General features: G+C 39.5%; 1 pseudogene; it reads right to left on the bottom strand.

The window, feature by feature from the left end:
* On the bottom strand, positions 1 to 894 carry LOC100341554 (alpha-N-acetylgalactosaminide alpha-2,6-sialyltransferase 3 pseudogene; annotated as a pseudogene).
* Positions 895 to 19,320: the final 18,426 nt, after the last annotated feature.

Below are 19,320 nucleotides of genomic sequence, written 5' to 3'. Positions count from 1 at the left end.
TCAAGACACTGTCCGGTTTGGATGTGTAAATATTATGCTGTGTTTCTTGGCCCATTTAGCAAATACTTTCTTTTCAGTGATAAACATATGCCCCTCATGTGGTGCATGTTCATGAAGAAAATATTCATCATATTTATCTTGTCCTTGTTCATAATAGTGGTAGGGGGCTTTTCTATACCCTTCTGTCTTGCTGTAGGTGTCATTTATCATCCTGTAGATGTGAATGCTGTAATAGGCATCCATGGCCAGAATGAAGGTAAACCACCCTGTGCTGAGATAAGAGCCACATTAGACTCTGTCTTTCCGTTTCCTTGTTAAAGACTCCATCACAGTAACTCACATGTTTCTTTGTGGTCACATAGATTTGGGCATTTGGATAGACATCAACCTTCTTTTTCAACATGTTGTAAATGATGCCATTGTAATGCGTCTATCTTTCATCGTAATTGCAGAAAGCCCCCCAAAATGGTAGTGTTGGATTCCTTGAAAAAATAAGATTTTTTTTTTTAACAAAAGAGGAACACTGATATGGGACACAACTCAAATCATTGTCATGTGACCAACATCTTCGTAACTCTTGGTGGGGACATTGTTCATTCTCCAAATGCAGGACAACTGATCTATCTCATTGCCAACGTCTGGCCAATCATCTGACCTGAATTTGACACCATGGCACCAAGGTCACGGTCCAGTTGCAAAGGCTCTTGGGTCCTCGCATTCAAGTATCCATAATGAGTTCAAAGGGGCCGCCTGCACAGGTGGGAGAACAGTATCCAATTTGCACCAGGTTGTCCAAAACAGTTTAGTAGCAAGGGGAAATTCACTTCATTTACAAGATGCATGACCAGCAGGAAGAGAAATGCTGCTATGAAACTCAGACTTCCTCTTCAGGATGCAGGCAGTGGCACTCCCCAGCTCTCCTGCCGCAGAGCAGCCGGCACGCTGGGTCAGGGGCAGTTGGAGGCTGGCACTGCACTAGGACTGCTCCAGCACATATTCCCATGGATCTGTCTTCTTGTTTTCTGTTTCTTTATTTTTTAAGATTTTATTTATTTTATTTGAAAGTTAGAGTTACAGACAGTGAGAGAGAGAGACAGAGAGAAAGGTCTTCCTACCATTGGTTCACTCCCCAAATGGCTGTAATGGCCAGAGCTGCATCAATCCGAAAGCCAGGAACCAGGTGCTTCTTTCTGGTCTCCTATGTGGGTGCAGGGGCCCAAGGACTTGGGCCATCTTCTACTGCTTTCCCAGGCCATAGCAGAGAGCTGGAGAGGAAGAGGGGCATCTGGGACTCGAACCGGCGCTCATATGGGATGCTGGTGCTGCAGGCGGAGGATTAACCTACTGCGCCACAGTGCCGCATCCTCATTGTTTTCTACTCTAATCTTCATCAATCTTTTTCTTCTTTTCACTTTGGGTTAACTTTGCGCTTTTCTAGGCTCTTAGGTAGATCTGAAGACATTAATTTGAGAATTCTTGTTAAATATGGCTATAAATTTCTCCCTATGTACCACTTTACCATTTCAGTTTTTACTTGTGTTTTAATTTTTATTCGATTCAGAATATGTTCTAATTTTCCTTTTTTATTTTTTTTGAAAGATTTTATTTATTTGAGAGGTAAAGTTACAGACAGTGAGAGGCAGGAACAGATAGGTCTTCCCTCCACTGGTTCACGCTGCAATTGACTGCAAGGGCAGGAGCTGTACCAATCCAAAATCAGGAGCCAGGAGCTTCTTCCAGATTTCCCACAAGGATGCAGGGGCCCAAGCACTTGGGCCATCTTCCACTGCTTCCCCAGGCAATAGCAGAGAGCTGGATTGAAGAGGAGCAGCCAGGACTAGAACCAGCGTCTATATGGGATGCCGGCACCACAGGTGGAGGGTTAACCTACTGTGCCACAGCATCAGCCCCTCTGATGTTCCTTTCAGTGTCTCCTTTGATGCACGACTGATTTAGCATTGGTTTTGGTTGCAACTACTGTGCACTTTCTATGTATCTTTCTATTCTTTTTGTCCCCAACTTAATTCCAAAGAAATGAGAGAACACACATTATATCACTGAAAAACTTTTAAATATATCAAGACTTGTTTCATGGTACAGAGTATGGCCTATTTTGGTCAAAGTTTCTTGAGCACATGAGAATAATATTCATTCCACTGTTGGATCAAGTGTTCTATAAAATGTCAATTAGATCATATTAGGTGATTGTATTGTTCAAGTCTTCCATATCCGTATTAATTTTCTGTGTACTTGTCATCACAATTATTTGAGAAGTGTGTTGAAATAGATAAAATTGTTAATTTTCTATTTCTTATTGCATTTTATTTTTTTAAATAGTTATTTTATTTATTTGAAAGTCAGAGTTACACAGAGAAAGAAGAAGAGGTCTTCCACTCCGCTGGTTCACTCCCCAAATGACTGCAATGGCCAGAGCTGAGCTGATCCGAAGCCAGGAGCCGGGAGCCTCCTCCAGGTCTCCCACATGGGTGCAGGGGCCCAAGGACTTGGGCCATCTTCCACTGCTTTCCCAGGCCACAGCAGAGAACTGGATCGTAAGAGGATCAGCTGGGACTTGAACTGGTGCCCATATGGGATGCCAGTGCTGCAGGCTGGGGCTTTAACCTGCTGCGCCACAGCGCCGGCCCATCTTATTGCATTTTATTAATGTTTGCTTCAGATAGTTTGAAGCTCTATTATTAGTTACTTAAACATTGAGGACTATTATATCTTTTAGTGAATTATTTGTTTAATAATTTTGTCCTAAATTTTATAAAGTCTCCTGGATTTTCTCTGTCCAGTTTTTTTTTTTGCTCATTTGTTTAGAATTAGCACTATATATATATATTCCTATTCATTTTATTTTAACCTGTATGTGTCCTTATATTTTTTTTTTTTTGAAGTCATTCTTTTTTTTTTTCTTTTTAAGATTTATTTATCTGAAAGTTAGAGTTACACAGAGAGAAAAAGAGGCAAAGAGAGAGAGAGGTCTTCCACCAGCTAGTTCACTCCCCAGTTGGCCACAACGGCCGGAGCTGTGCCATCTGAAACCAGGAGCTTCTTCTAGGTCTCCCACAGGGTGCAGGGGCCCAAGGAGTTGGACTATCTTTTACTGCTTTCCCAGGGCATAGCAGAGAGCTGGATCGGAAGTGGAGCAGCTGGGACTTGAACCAGAGCCCATATGGGATGCTGGCACTGCAGGCAGCAGCCTTACCCGCTATGCCACAGCACTGGCCCCCAAAGTCACTCTTTCACAGTAACAGAGCTAATTATTCTGGGAGTTAGAATTTAAATGCAAATATTTCTGATTCCAATGCCTGTGCCTTCCCTGGGTATGTGTCCTTATATTACAGTGCAATTCTTTTAGGCACATATAGTTGGGTCATATAGGAACATATAGCTGCTTTTTAAATCTGATGTGACGATCTGTTTTTACTAATTGGGATGTATAGGTCACTTATATTTGAAATGAATGTTGATATTAGATTAATGTCTATCAACTTTCATTGTTTTTTTTTTCTTGTTATGCCACTATTGCATATTCCTCTTTTTGAGTCATTGCTCTTAGAATATTAAAGCTTTTCTAGGGTCCACAAAGTATTTATTTTTAATTGCCCTTTTTCTCTTTGCTTTTTTTTTATGCTGGTAGTTTTCTTTCTAAAACTGATAACATGTTGTCACCCATTAGTATTTTAAAGAGGAAGACTGTTTTGATTTTTTGAGGTAGTTTTCTCAGATTTTTGAGTTACCACATATACTGTGGTATTGTCTTTTCCAACTAGATTTCCTATAAATGTATTTTTCTTGGAGTTTAGCAGAGATATTTTGGTTTAGGGTGAACAGGCAGAAAGCTCAACCACACAGTGAAGGGCCTGAGCATTATGATAGAAAAGACTTTCTTTTCTGGGCTACTTTAATTCTCCATCGGAGGCTAGTTCTTCATAGGTAATTATCAATTTACTTTATTAAAATGTCTCTTGAATTTGTTAACTGCTTATTTGTTTGTTTTATCCTGCTAATAAATTACACAATGCCTGGGGTTGAAGAGAAAATGAGAGAATGGTGGAATGCATGGAGATCCAATGGGACTAATAGTTTCAACTAGAGACTTCCTGTAACTTCTCTTGTAATGATCAAATCAGGTTAGTTAGTATTTCATCTCCTCAAACATTGTCATTAGATGCATTGTGAACCTACAGACTCTTCTCCTCTAGTATTTTGAAATTGTAATAGAATGTTATTCTGTACTATACAGTATTATGGCAGCCTCCACCCCCCCAACTGTATTTGGTACTCATTTCTCATTTTCTACCCTCTTACTTTCTCCCTTCTCCCAACTAACTTAGTGTTTAGTGAACTCTATTCTATTCTCTACTTCTTTGTGGTGAATTTTTACATAATTATTCTTATCTTCACTATTATGGAGTAAGCAAAAAAATATCTAATGCACTACACTGAGTTAACAATTAGCTTTTTCTGTTAAACCTGTAGCTGGTCATAGATTAAGCCAAATACTCTTACTATATAGTTCCTTTGCTCATATTTTTAGCAGCCAAAGCTTCCTTTACTTGCCAATGGTCACAGTAAGACTTAGAATGAAAATTTAATTTTGTATTTAAATAACCCAAGTGAAAATTCTTTAGTATTATTTCTTTAGAATTAAAAATGACTTACTGACTAAAATGGGCATATATTACTGCTGAGCTCACCAAATTGGTAATTTCTAACTCTCTCCTTAGTGGAAAAGGAAGAAAACTGTTATGGTAGGTTCCACTTTGTTAGGTTATTTGTGAGGTTTATAATTATTATCTTTACAGAAAAGCTAGTATTATTTCTTCAAATGATAAGTTAATGTGAACTATAAGGAAACAGACCACTTCAAAACTGAGTCCTTAATAGACACTATTCTCCTTCAACTCCCCATCCATTAAAAACAATAATTATTATTTGTAAATATTTCTCATAAGACATCATCTATTACTCTGAATATGTCTCTAGGGATTGTGAGTAACTTAAATAAAGATGATTATTTCTAATAATTACATTTGAATGCAGGGAATTAGTGAAACTAAAATCTGGTTATTTTAAAAGATCAATAAAACAACAAAAGATTAGGCAGAATTTCCAAGGAAAAAAGAGAGATCAAATAAATCACAGAAATCTGAAGTGAAACAAGAGACAGTATTACTGATATTGCAGAAATAAAAATTATTGTAAAGGAAAATTATGAACAATTATACAACAAAAAATTAGATAACTTAGATGAAATGGACAAATTTTTAGAAAGACACATTCCCATAATTGACTCAAGAACAAATAAACAATTTGAATAAATCTATAACAAGTGAAGAGATTGAATCAATAATAAAAATTTAACCAGAAGAAATGTCTACACTGAGAAGCAAAGCTAGATGGCAATTGAATAAGATGCACAAACAATTATCTCTCGAGACAATTTGAACATCTAATCTTGTACTAAGCCGTCTTCATAAGAGCCAAGGAAGCTGAGAGAAAGCAATGTGTCTGGTTTCAATGTAAAAATAAGAAATGACGTATTGAATAAGGCAGAAAATATTGTTCCCATTACCCTTATGCCAGATCCAAGCCTTGTTTTGCATACCACTTGAAGAAAAGAAAGGGAATTAATTTCAGAGCATAGACTTGAAACCCAGTATCAGATCTGTTATGGTAAAATCCTGTGGCAGTCAAGTTTCCTCCAATCCTGTTTTGAAGCCACTAACTACAGACTAAGGCCCTACACCTACCTTAGCCTATGGTAAAGGAACTGCCTCCATCACCCCTCCCTCAATTTCTGGCGGAGTGAATGAAGCAAGTTTGCTGCTGCTCTGGAGTTGTGGGGGCAGGAAGCGGATGGGAATGCATACAATGTTGTGCCTTGCAGCTCTGTGCTTGACCTGCTGCAGTGAGAGCCAGCACAATTTGGAGCCCAAAGACCCTTATCCTCAGGCCAGTACTCACATTTGGGACCTCTAGACTTCACCAGCATCAGGTAGGAAACTGCACGCAATGGAATGGACTTGTTTTTCCACCTGCACCACTGCCAGCTGCATATAGTTCTTGCATACACCCCCCAGATTGCGCAGGATATATCTTGAAAGGAAGTAAAAATATTCTGTTGAAGAAGTTTCTGCACTCCCATGTTTACTGCAGCACTATTCACAATAGCCAAGAAATGGAAGCAACCTACATGTCCATCAGTTTAAGAATGGACAAAGGAAATGTTATAGATATACACAACTGACTACTATTCAACAATGGAAAAGGATGAAATCCTGTCATCTCAATGATGTGGATGGATCTGGCAGTCATTATGGTACAAGAAACTAGCCAGGCACCAAACAACTAGTATCACAGGATTTCATTTCTGGCTGAGATCTAAAGAATTTGGTCTCATAGGAGTTCAAATTAGAATAGTGGTTGCCAGAGGCTGCCAAATATGTAAGGGGGTTGAGGGAAGGGAAAGGAAAGGGAAAATTTATTTAACGAGTACTGTTACATTTATATAGGAGTAGAGTTCTATAAATAATAATATAAATAAATATGAAGTACTATATTTCTTAAAAGCTAGAAAAAGGGTGTTTCACCACAAAGAAATTAGTATTTGAGGAGATAGACTTATTTACTCCTGACTTGAACTGCATACATCGTTAAATATCACATGATACCCCAATAAATACGTGTGATTTTTATAAATTAGTTACAGTTTTAAAAGTAAAGCTCAGTCCTAAATGGTGTCATTGCTCAATCTACAAAACATTTAGGGAAGGAATAAAAAAATAAAATTTTCACAAACATTTTCAAAACTGAGAGGATAACATTTCTCAAATTATTGTAAGATTACCATATTACTTTTATACCAATACTAAAGACATCTCAAGAAATTAAACCACAGATCACTATCTTTTATGAATATAGATGTAAACATCATCAACAAAATTCTAGCAAAGTCTACCAAGACATAACAAGAATTATAACCTGACAAAGAATTTATTTCAGAAATTCTCAAGGTTGATTTAACATTAAAAAATGCAGCATGTCCTAGAACAGAAAATAAAAACCACATGATTATCTTAATACATGAAGGAAAAGAAAGAAAAATACAGAAACTATTCATGATTTTAAAAAATCAACAAACTGGGGGAATAAAGACATTTCAATCTGATAAAAAAGGATCTACAGAAGTCGACTGCTAGCAGCATGCTTAATGTAGAAGGAGCAGGTGCTCTCTCTCAAAATCAGGAGCACGTCTAGGATAACTACTCTTGCCACTTCTATGCAATATTGCAATGTATGTTTTAGCGAGGACAACTAGACAAGAGAGAGAAATAAAAAAAAAAATCCACATAGAAAAAAGAAGTAAACCATATGCATTTACAGAATACATGATTATCTATACAATGTCCCGAAAGAATTCACTAAAAACTAAGAATTAGTTTAGCAAGGTTACAGAATACAAGATAAAAACATAAAAAATCAATTGCACTTCTATACATATACAATGAGACTTCACAAAAAATGAAATTAAGAAGACAATTCCATTCACAAGATCATCAAAAGGAACAAATACCTAGGACTAAATTTAGTGAAAAAGTGCAAAACTGTGCTCTGAAAATAAAGGAGTTCTAAATAAATGGGAAAAAAAATCCATGTTCTTGGAACAACAGTCTTAATACTGTTAAAATGGCAATATTCTCCAAAATGTTCTATAGATTCAATATTATCTCTAAAGCAATCCCAAATGACATAGAAATTGATGATTCTAAAATTCATATGACATTATAAGAGGAACAAAATAGCCTAATAATCCTGTAAAAAGAACAAACTATTAACTATATTTACTGATTTTAAAAATTTATTACAAAGCAATGGTAATCAAAATAATGTAGTACTGTCACAAGGATACAAACATAGATCAATGAAATGGAGTAGAGGGTCTATGAATAAATTAGTATATCAATTATCAACTGATTTTTTGACAAGGTCACCAAGATCATCTAATGAAGAATGAGCAGTCTTTTTAATACATGACTTAGAGACATTTAATGGCTACATGAAAAAGAATAAAGGTGAAGCCTTACTCAAATCACATTTAAGATTAACTCAAAATGAATCAAATATCTAAATGTAGGAAGATAAATATTTTTTGCCTTAGATTTACTAAATATGACATCAAAAACACAAACAATAAAAATAGATAAATTGGGCTTTTCAAAATTAAAAAAAAATCTAGTTCAAAGAGCAATATCATGAAAGTGAATAGATTGTCCACAAAATGGTAGACAATATTTTTGATTCACATATTTGAAGAACTTGCATCTAAAATACAGGAAGAATTCTTATAGCTCTAATAAAAAGACAAGTGACACAGTTGAAAAATGAGTAATAAATCTAAACAGACATTTTTCAAAGGTAGCAATATTAATAGCCAACACTTGAAAAAATGTTAAATATCATTAGTCATCACAGAAATGCAAACCAAAACCCCTGTGAGATACGACTTCATACCCACTCTGATGGCTGGAACCAGAAAATCGAGTAACAAGTATCGGTAGTTTGAGAAGAAATCAGAACCCTTGGGGTTGGTGCTATAGGGTAATGGACTAAGCCTCTGCTAGCAGTGCCAACATCCTAAGAGTGCTGGTTCTAGCCCTGGCTGCTCCTTTTCCAGTCCAGCTCTCTGCTATGGGAACAGAAGAAGTGGCTCAACTGCTTGGGCTCCTGAACCCACATGGCAGACTAGGAAGAAGCCCCTGACTCCTGATTTCGAATCGGCTCAGCTCTAGCCATTGGGGCCATTTGGGGAGTAAACCAGTGGATGGAAGACCTTGCTCTCTGTCTCTCCCTCTCTCTGTCTCTAACTTTACCTCTTAGATAAATAAAAATCATAAAAAAAAAAAAAGAAATCAGAACCCTCACACACCTTTTTGGGGGATGTAAATGTTGGAGACACTTTTGAAAAATATGTACAAGTTTCAAAAGTGATTAAAGATAGGATTAAATTTTGATGTAGCAATTTTGTATACAAAAAATGAAATGAAACACGCATGTTCACACAAAAACTTGTACATGAAAATTTATAACAGCATTATTCATAACAGTGTGAAGACGGAAACAACCTAAATGCTCACCAATAGATAAGCAAAATGTGGGGTATCTGAACAATGGAATGTTAACTGGACATAAAAAGTGAATGAAGTACTGATACATGCTTCAACATGCATAAACCTTGAAAACATTATTGTAAGTGAAAGAAATGTCATAAACTACTGTATACTATATTATTTCATTCACATAAAACTCTAGGGAAATTTGTAGACAAAGAAAGTAGATTCAGGGTTCCTCAGGGATAACTCATTATAGTAGCACATTTCTGTTGATACATTTTTTAGAGATTTATTTATTTGAAAGTCAGAGTTACAGAGAGGTAGAGGCAGAGAGAGAGAGCTGGTTCACTTCCCAACTGGCCACAACAGCTGGAGCTGTGCCAATCCAAAGCTAGGAGCCAGGAGTTTCGTCCAGGTCTCCCACACGGGTGCAGGGGCCCAACGACTCAGGTCATCTTCCACTGCTTTCCCAGGCCATAGCAGAGAGCTGGATTGGAAGTGGAGCAGCTGGGATTCAAACTGGCACCCATATGGGATGCCTGCACTGCAGGCAGCAGCTTTACCAGCTATACCACAGTTCCAGACCCTGTTGATACATTTTTAAATATTTCATTGTACACTATAAATGGGTGAGTTACATCACATATTAATTATAACTCAATAAAGCTGTTAAAATTGAGCTTGGATGGTTAAAAAAAGAAGTGGTCCTAATAAGGCATGTTTAATTTTTCTCATATTCAGAGGTCTGATATTAGTCAGCCCAAAATAAATACAGCAGTCCAAATTTTAAGGGCCCAGGGTTCTTCCCTCTTATTGTCCTCAAAGTTACTTGATGGTCCAAAGGCTCCTGGGATGCCAGCCATAAATCTGATTTTTAATAAACAGAATAAGAAAGAAGAAGTAGGTCAAGTCCCTTCTCTTTAAACAACACATTCCAGAATTTCACTTACCACAATGAGCCACAATTTAGTCTCACGGTCATCTTTATATGAAAGTGAAAGGGTGATTGTAGTCTTTATTCCAGAGTATGTTGACGTCAAAGGGAAGGATAACAGTTCCCAGTAAATATCAACAATCTCTGTCATGTTACTAAAATAAATCTTTGATTAGGGTGGCCATAAAAAATATAACGTTCTAGGAAAATCTGAGATAACTTTCTCACTGAGCATGGAGTAGGAGATGACGGGGGAGAGAGATTGCACTTAATATAAAAAATAGCAAAATGATATGTAAAGAATCTGAGGAGCACATATTCATTTTAACCAATTATCAAAAATGAAGGTTTTATAAACTGAGGAGAACAAAACTGAAGCTTCCAGAAAGCCTCAGACTTCAGGCAGCACGAAGGAATGGGAAAATAGATGAAGTTTGGCTTCCCCACAAAAGATAAAGCAATTACGTTCCCTGAAGTGTAAGCATCAAAAGATCAGGTAGGGGCCAGTATTTTGGTGCAGTAGGTTAAGGCACCTCTTGTGACCCAGCAGCCCACATGGGAATGCTGATTTGAGTCCCCAGGTGCTCTGCTTCCAGTCCGGCTTCCTGCTAATGCCCCTGGATGGCAGTGAAGATGATGCCAGTGCTTGGGCTTTGCCACCCATGTGGGAGACTGAGAAGGAGTTCCCGGCTCCTGGCTTCAGCCTGGCCCAGACCTGATTGCTGTGGCCATTGTGGGGAGTGAACCAACAGAGGAAAGACCTTTCTCCATAACTGCCTCTTCTGCCACTCAGCATTTCAACATAAATACATAAATGAATAAACATATAAGTAATTAATTCTTTTAAAGAAACAAATAAATTCTGTTCAGATCAATTAAGAGTTCAAGAAAAATTAACCCTTTTACCTTTCTCTGCTATAATGAACAATGAAATGGAAATATATACTAGGGGAAACTCATGAGTGATGGCATTCGGAATATAATATATTTTATTACACGATCATGAGAGCCAAAGAAAAGCACATATTAGTATATTTAGCATAATAATGTAATCTACAGCCTTATTTTTCTTTTACTTTGAATATGAACACGTTAATGTGATATTGAGAAAATTTAGCAGCCAGAAATGTTTTCTTCAGCGTGAATTTATGGTTCACAATTTAGGACTGATATTGCTATAAATTCTGGTTATTAATGTAAATAACCCATGAGGAAACATTTAATAACCAAAATATATGCCAACATTTATTTTTGACATTTTAAGTTGCATACTAAATTAAGCAAACCAATCCATTTGTATCCTCATGCTTACAAATATAAAAATATTATAATTTAAACAATCACAAACACTGTAAATGGTGGCTCACAATAATATTCTTGGAGATCAAAAGAACTCATTCATGAGTAGACATCATTTGCAAGTGCATGAGTAAAGATAAATGATGCATATGTACAAAAGCAAGGAATTAATTTCTCTAATTTTTATTTAGCTTTAGAAAGATGTTACTTGAATTATATTGAAGAACTTTTAATGAATCCAGAGAGTTCTGATTTTGAAACTAGAGAGTTCTGGGTTAATGTTATTTTCTACCTGTGTGTCCATGGAGTATAGTTAGTTAGCATGATTGAACTGTAATTGACTCTGGTAGCGAGCAGTGATCATGACATCTTGTAGTGAGAGATCACTGAAGTACTTGGAATATATTAGGTATTAAGTATTTTCTCCCCCATTCCTCCTTTTTCCTCTTTACGAGCTATACCAAGATTATCAGTAAAATGTAAGGCATGGGGGAATGGAAAAATTGGAAGGTCAATCCGTCAGGCCAGAGATATTTATTTGTACCATCACTGGTTACCAATTTGGTGTTTGGATTACAATTTGAGGACAACAGTTGGTGGAAGATGCAACAACTGAAGAGAGCATTCAGCTGATACTAATCTTAGAGGGTTGGCCTCACCTCATACAGGCTATTTTTATTTCACATCTTTTTGACACAATCCTAAGTGCACACACATGTCTCCTAATTGGTTTTTGATAGAGTTTAGCTGAACAGACTGGGTTGGAAGTGCAGAAGCCAGATTTCCTTCATCTCCTGCCTGTTGGCTGGGTGAGCTTCTCAAGGGCCTTTCTATCTGTCCTCTCCTCTCCCTCCATGGTGCTAAGTACTGGTGGGGGACTAATAAGCACATTCAGATGGATGACTAATAATCTCTGTACCATCAGCTCTCATTTATCACAGCCAGATCATTTGAATTTCAAATTATCTCCAGAAATCCTCCCTTTTGAATATTTATTGACATTTCAACAACTCTTCATAATTAAGTAATTTATTGGAATGAACAAGATCTTTGTTTACTCTAGTCCAGCAGAAGCATGAAGAGCCCAAATAGCAATTTCTGCTCTGTAGAAGACATAAAAAACTTTGCCAAGAAATCTTTGTCTTATTTTAGGTTGGTTATTTGCTCCTCCAACTGATAGTGAATGCCCACTTAGGACAGGCCTGCTGCCGGGCACAAATAAATGAAACAAATTGATAACTGTAGGAATTCAAGAGCATCCTGGGGGAGAGAGATGTGCAAATGATGATCAGATGGAAAGAAATGTGTCTCATGGAAGGTGTAGTGGAGAACAAGAAATGTCTAAAATCAGTCTTACAGAATAAAGGAACAAAGGAGATGGTACTTGAACTTGGCCTAGAGTCAGTGGTCAGATTGTGAGTGGCTGACCAATGCAGATAAAGGATCTCATGGCTTTGCAATGTGACACACAGAAGACCAGTTCTTTGACTTCAATGCAAATTTTCTGTCTGATGGTGTATTCTTTTTCAAAGGGGGTGTATTACAGAAACCACATGCTCATGGGGGTTTCATTCTTTAATGCAGCATGTTCTGAATACTCAGAATAGAAAGGTTCTTGCTGTCATATGTTGATGTTAAATAAATAAAAATAATTAAGTGCCATTTATATGCTTTATTATTTCAGGCATTTCTTGCTGCTAGAGGAAGATTGACTAAATTCACTCTTCTATTCCAATAGCCCCCATTTGAATTGTTAGGTCGTGAAATTCTTATTCCAGTAGTAAAGCATATGCATTGTTATTTGATTGTCATCTGAGCAATCCTCAAGAAGGATAATAAGGAGCTCTATGTTTTGAATTTTTGCATATAATATCTCATGTATTATCTCATTATATACATTAAATTAAATGTATATTGCTAGTGATTTTTATTTGTAGTTTTCAAATATCTTTAAATCAGCAGAATTTTTTAAAGTTTTGCTGTTTTTCTTAACACAAATTTAAAAAGTTCTTTCCTCTTAATTGAGCCAGTTTAGGTTTTATATTATCTATAAATATGTCATTAATAAAAATAATATTCACTTGCCATTCATTGACTGTCATATTAAGTAAATTGTTTATTTCATGCTATCAATGATCAATGAATGAAATGTTTACTAAAAGCATTTTATGTTAATGACAATTACTGGAAAATAAATATGTACAGAGGATGGCACTGAGACATCGTCCAGATACAGTCCATGGAGACAGAACATCTCAGAGTGGCAAGAGAGTTGAAGGGTCATCTTTCCCTGCAGCTTCCTATGGCCTGTGGGAATCACAATCCTTTTTTTCCCCCATCTGACTGTTATATTCAGAATTTATTTTCTAAAATCAAGCTGTTCTTTAAAACTGCTTTGAACCAAAATTTAAAAAAAGTTGAAAAAGAAATACTACCCCTGAGAGTGGGAAAAGTGACAAGGGGGATAGTGTTGTGTGCAGGCAGTGAATCAGATGCTATTTTAGGTTGCCACGGTGTGGATTTCTTCCTTTTCCCTAATCTCTCCCATATCTACTCCTCCAAATATGAAATTGTAAATGAGAAGAGAATATGTGCATATATAATGGCCTGGATACACAAATGGCTCTGCATCCTCATCTTCTTCTGATTGATAGATGTCAGGTTATTATGGCTTTAATAATGAGTAATGACTGATTTACTTAGTGCACTACATCACGACAAATTCTTTTAAGATTTATTTATTTATTTATTTTACTTGAAAATCAGAGTTACACAGAAAGAAAAGGAGAGGCAGAGAGAGAGAGAGAGGTCTTCCATCCGCTGGTTCACTCCCCAGATGGCTGCAATGGCTGGGGCTGCGCCGATCCAAAGCCAGGAGCCAGAAGCATCTTGCAGGTCTAAGGACTTGGGCCATCTTAGACTTCTTCCCCAGGTCATAACAGAGAGCTAGATCGGAAGTGGAGCAGCCGGGACTAGAACCACTGGCCATATGGGATGCCAGCACTGCAGGTGGCGGCTTTACCCGCTATGCCACAGCGCAGGCCCCCAGGACAAATATTAACATCACAATTTTCCATGGAAGAAATGAAATCTTTTAAGCTAGAATATAAAAGTCAAACCATGCCACTTGATGTTCCTGACAATGAAGAATTTGAGGAAGAATTTTTTCTTGCTTTAAATGCTTAAAATATTATTGTCATGTATTCATAATATGATGCATGGCTTCCATTTCAATTTATTTAGTATGTGGTTATCTAAAGTGGATAATTTTCTTCAAACAGGAAGTCATTAGTTCTGCGTTAACAGGGAAGTCTATTAGCTTCTGTTTGACAATGAATATTAAAGACTAGGAATATAACATTTGAAACAATGGTACAACCTTTATTTTCCAGTCCCTAAATTTCAGAAATAATTAACATGGATCAAAAGGACAGCCACAAAACAAAATGGAACAAAATCTTACAACATATCCAGATTTTTTTTTTAAATTTCATCTTGTCCCAGTCTTGGGTTGGGTGTCTTGGAAGCAGAGCCTGATAGGAATGCAAATTTGGCTGAATCATTGGGCGTGTTGTCAGGTGAAAGGGAGTGAGGGTGCTCACAGCTCAGAGTGGATCTGTGCCATCCATTGAGAATCATGGGCATGACCTCAAGTCCGTCTCTGATTAGGTCTAGGAGGACATGGCTCCTTTCTGGATGAGGGAAATTCTCCAGAGAGTGGAAGGCTATCAGGTGTCATCACCTTCTTCCGTGTGCTGCAACCACAACTGGCCTTCCAGCAACATCTCGTGCAGTTACTCTGAAAGTAGGCAATGAGCAGAATATACACAGAGCAGTATGGGGAAGCAGCTCACACTGGAAGTCATAATCAAAGTTGATGTGGTATCTGTATTGGAATCAAGCCAATAGGTGCCCTTCCAGAGGTAGCCTTCATCTGGCTCTGTGGCCTTTATAAAAGCCACTATTGACACTTTGTGAAGAACAACCTGGTTGACATGATGCTAATCTTAGTCCTTTTGGGTGGATGTAACAGAGTCCTATAAACAATAGAAGTTCATTCCCCATTCTGGAGGCTGGGAAGTCCAAGATCAAGATATTGGCAGATTCATAGAGGTTTAGCTCATAGATGGCCGCCTTCAGCATAGCTGTGTCCTTATGAGACCGAAGAGGCAGCTCTCTAAAGCCTCATTTGTCAGGTCAATAAGCCCATTTATGAGGGCTCCACTCTCACAACTTAATCACCTCCCAAAAGCCTCATCTCCTAACACCATCACTTTAGTGGTTACAAACTCAATATATGACTTTTGGAGAGTCTCACACATTCAGATCAGAGCAACATTCTCGTAGAAGCTCTGCCTACAATACTGTGGTTTGGGATGTAAACTCCCAACAGTGCCAAAAGCATCTCCATGGATAAGGCACATAGAAAGTTCAAGTCTTCCAGCTTTTGCTTTGATACATGTGAAGATAAGAATTCTAGGGAAAAGAAAATGACCAAAAAATTTGTGTGCAGTGGGGAGGGAGGAGAGTTGGTTAACAAAATAACTTGCTGTATTTACCGAACAAAAGTGTCCTAGATAGTGTGTTGTGACACAACTTGTTGCTGAATTGTCTACAGTGGGGAGGAGGGGTGGGTCCAAAACTGTGATCTGAAAGGTCTTGAAAAGTTTTTCTACCCAGTTGCCTGGTCCCAGAAGTCCACCATCAGGAGGAGCCACCACTATACCAGCATTCCACAGGGTTCTACCATGCTGTACTCTCGCCTCAGTTATACTCAACAGAAATTTTCAACAGGAATTCTCCCCCCAAATTTTGCAAAACTTTCATCTGAATAGCTTATAATGCATCTATATCTTTAGAAATGCATATGCATCAGAGAAATGATTTTCATTCAACCATTACTAGTCACCAAGGCCCAACACTATGCTGCTTTCATGACGTATAGGCAAGGCAATGCTTGTTTGACTTGTGGAAGCCTCCTTGGTGCAGTGATTGAATTTAACAGGAAATTATTGAGATGGAGGATATTTCTGAAAGATCCTTCTGTGTATAGAGCTGATTGGATAGATGAGTGTGGGGAGCAACTTGGACTAGACTAAGTTACTGGAATTAAGACTTATTCTATGCATCTGCTCTCCCACAATATGGCGCTGGGAGAGGAGTAAACAACTTCTACACAGCTGCCTCCAGTCCGACCAATAACCTGCAGAAGCTGATCCTGTTCCTGATTGGAGGAGAGCAGCGTACTCGGTGTGTGGGTAGCAGAGTTGGGATTGGTGGAAGAGGACTATAAAGGAGGAGAGAGATAACATGCACGAGGAACATCTAAGGGGAACATCCGGATAACATCTGAGCAGCCCCCGAGAGAGCCGGCCGGCGGTGTGCCGCTCCCCGGCGGAAGTGGGGAAAGTGGCAGGGGGAACCGCCCTTCCACGGAGGTGGAAGGATCGGCAGCCCACCCAGGAAGGACCAGCAGCAAACCCGGGAAGGGTCGAGTAGACAAAAGAATAGCACAGGGTCCTGTGTCGTTCCTCCGCGAATGGGGGAGCGACATAATGGTGCTGTGACTCGAATATGAAGCCTAGGAGACATAATGGTGCCGTGACTCGGATAGGAAACCTAGGAGGGAAGAAGCGGGAAGAAGTGGGAAAATACCGGAGAGAGAGACTAGGGAAGAGCCTAGGGAAAAGCCAGATGGAAAAAGTGCCAGAAGAAGTTAGGATTGAAAGCGAAAGTGAAAGCTGGAAGAAACATAGACTCGGATACGGACTATGGCGGGGAAGTTAGGAGAAATCTATGGTTGAAAGCGAAAGTGAAAGCTAGAAGAAACTTAGATACGGACTGTGGGGAGAAGCCAGGAGAAATGAGAGGGGAATATTGTTGGAAGAAAAGTTAGGAAACATACTGGGTAGAGAAAAATATGTTAGGGAGGATGAAGCCACGGGGGCAGGCCGAAGTAGAGACGTAAGCTAGGTTGGGATTCGTCAAGTCAGCCCGGGAAGCAAAAGGCGAAAAACTAAAACCAGAAGCGGAGACGTAAGCTAGGTTGGACGGGAAGTCAAACCGGGGCGGAGACGTAAGCTAGGTCGGAATCCGTCAGATTAGCCCGGGGAACTTAGACTGAAAACTAAACCAACCAATAGCAGAAACATGAGCTAGGCTGTGATTCGCGGAAGCCGCTGAGCGCAGAGAAAGCTTGCGGGGCATGAGCGGAGAGAGTGCACGGGGTGCAAGTAGATAGGAGAGCGCAGGGCTAGTGCGGAGGCCGTGGTGCTGGCGCAAAGGGTGCAGCGTGTGAAGCCAGGAAGCCGCGCAGATGAGAGAAGCGCGGGCTGAAGCCGCGCAGAGCCGGGAAGCCGCCGCAGGGCGAGGCGCCGAGAAGCAGCCTTGGGGCAGGCGCCGGGAAGCCGCGGGGATAAGAGAAACAGACATTTAGAAGTAAAATGAGAGAAATAGGAATGCTGGCAGATAGAAGTAAAATAAGAGAAATAGGAATGCCCGGAGATAGAGAAATAGAGAAAAATAAGGCCTCCCCACAACATGGCAATGAGAGAGCTTGGATTCGGTCTGCCTGATTAGTAAGACGATAAGCACCTGCGGGCGGCTAGCAGAATATCCGCTGCAGGTCACCGAAGACAGACACGTTATCAACACCAATAAGTCTCCCCACAATACGGCAATGAGAGAGCTTGGATTCGGTCTGCCTGATTAAGGCGATAAGCACTTGCAGGCAGCTCGAGCAGAGCATGCACTGCAGGGCACCGAACACAGGCACGCATCAACGCCTAAAAACCTCCTCACAACATGGCAAAGAGAGGACCCAGATTCGGTTTGCCTGATTGGTAGGGCTTGTAAGCACCTGTGGGCAACTCTAGCAAGCAGAGCAGAGTGTGTGCCGCGGGGCACCAAAGACAGGCGCGTATCAACACCAAAGAATAAAAAGAAAGGGGGAACTGTGGGGAGCAACTTGGACTAGACTAAGTTATTGGAATTAAGACTTATTCTATGCATCTGCTCTCCCACAATATGGCGCTGGGAGAGGAGTAAACAACTTCTACACAGCTGCCTCCAGTTCGACCAATAACCTGCAGAAGCTGATCCTGTTCCTGATTGGAGGAGAGCAGCGTACTCGGTGTGTGGGTAGCAGAGTTGGGATTGGTGGAAGAGGACTATAAAGGAGGAGAGAGATAACATGCACGAGGAACATCTAAGGGGAACATCCGGATAACATCTGAGCAGCCCCCGAGAGAGCCGGCCGGCGGTGTGCCGCTCCCCGGCGGAAGTGGGGAAAGTGGCAGGGGGAACCGCCCTTCCACGGAGGTGGAAGGATCGGCAGCCCACCCAGGAAGGACCAGCAGCAAACCCGGGAAGGGTCGAGTAGACAAAAGAACAGCACAGGGTCCTGTGTCGTTCCTCTGCGAATGGGGGAGCAACAGATGAGGAAGAAGAAAGGGAGGCTAGTCAGAAAATTATTGCAATGAGCCCTGAGATGCTGACATTGGTGGTGATAGGCAGGAATAGCCAGAGTGGCTACACACAGAAGTGGGCCTGGTTATGTGTGGATCATGCTTATTCCTCTCCTTATCATGTGAGAAGAACCAACAAAAAGCTCCCCCTCTGATGGGCCACAAGAGCTCCAAGGTAGAGCAGGGGTAATCATCCTATCTTTGCAAAACAGCAGGTACAAAATAAAGATGAATGTTCTAAGTCATGTAGTATTCAACATCTCCATAAGACAGGTTAGCACTGACAAAACCAAAAAAAAAAAAAAAAAAAGTAAGTAGTCCAAGATTTCAGTTTTAGAACACAAAGTATTAGCATTACAAAGATGTTGATGTGGGTGCTGACTCAGGAGTCTTGCTCCTTCCCTGGTAATCCCTACTGGTGTGAGAAGAGCCAAAAAAAAAAAAAAAGTGAATACTAACAGATGTTACATCTCCAAGAGCTTTCTTGGCTGTCTTCCAC

Source organism: Oryctolagus cuniculus, chromosome 12, assembly GCF_964237555.1.
Source record: "Oryctolagus cuniculus chromosome 12, mOryCun1.1, whole genome shotgun sequence".
Lineage (NCBI taxonomy): Eukaryota > Metazoa > Chordata > Mammalia > Lagomorpha > Leporidae > Oryctolagus > Oryctolagus cuniculus.
The sequence above is the reverse complement of the archived record's forward strand: the minus strand, read 5'-3'. Positions and strand labels throughout refer to the sequence as shown.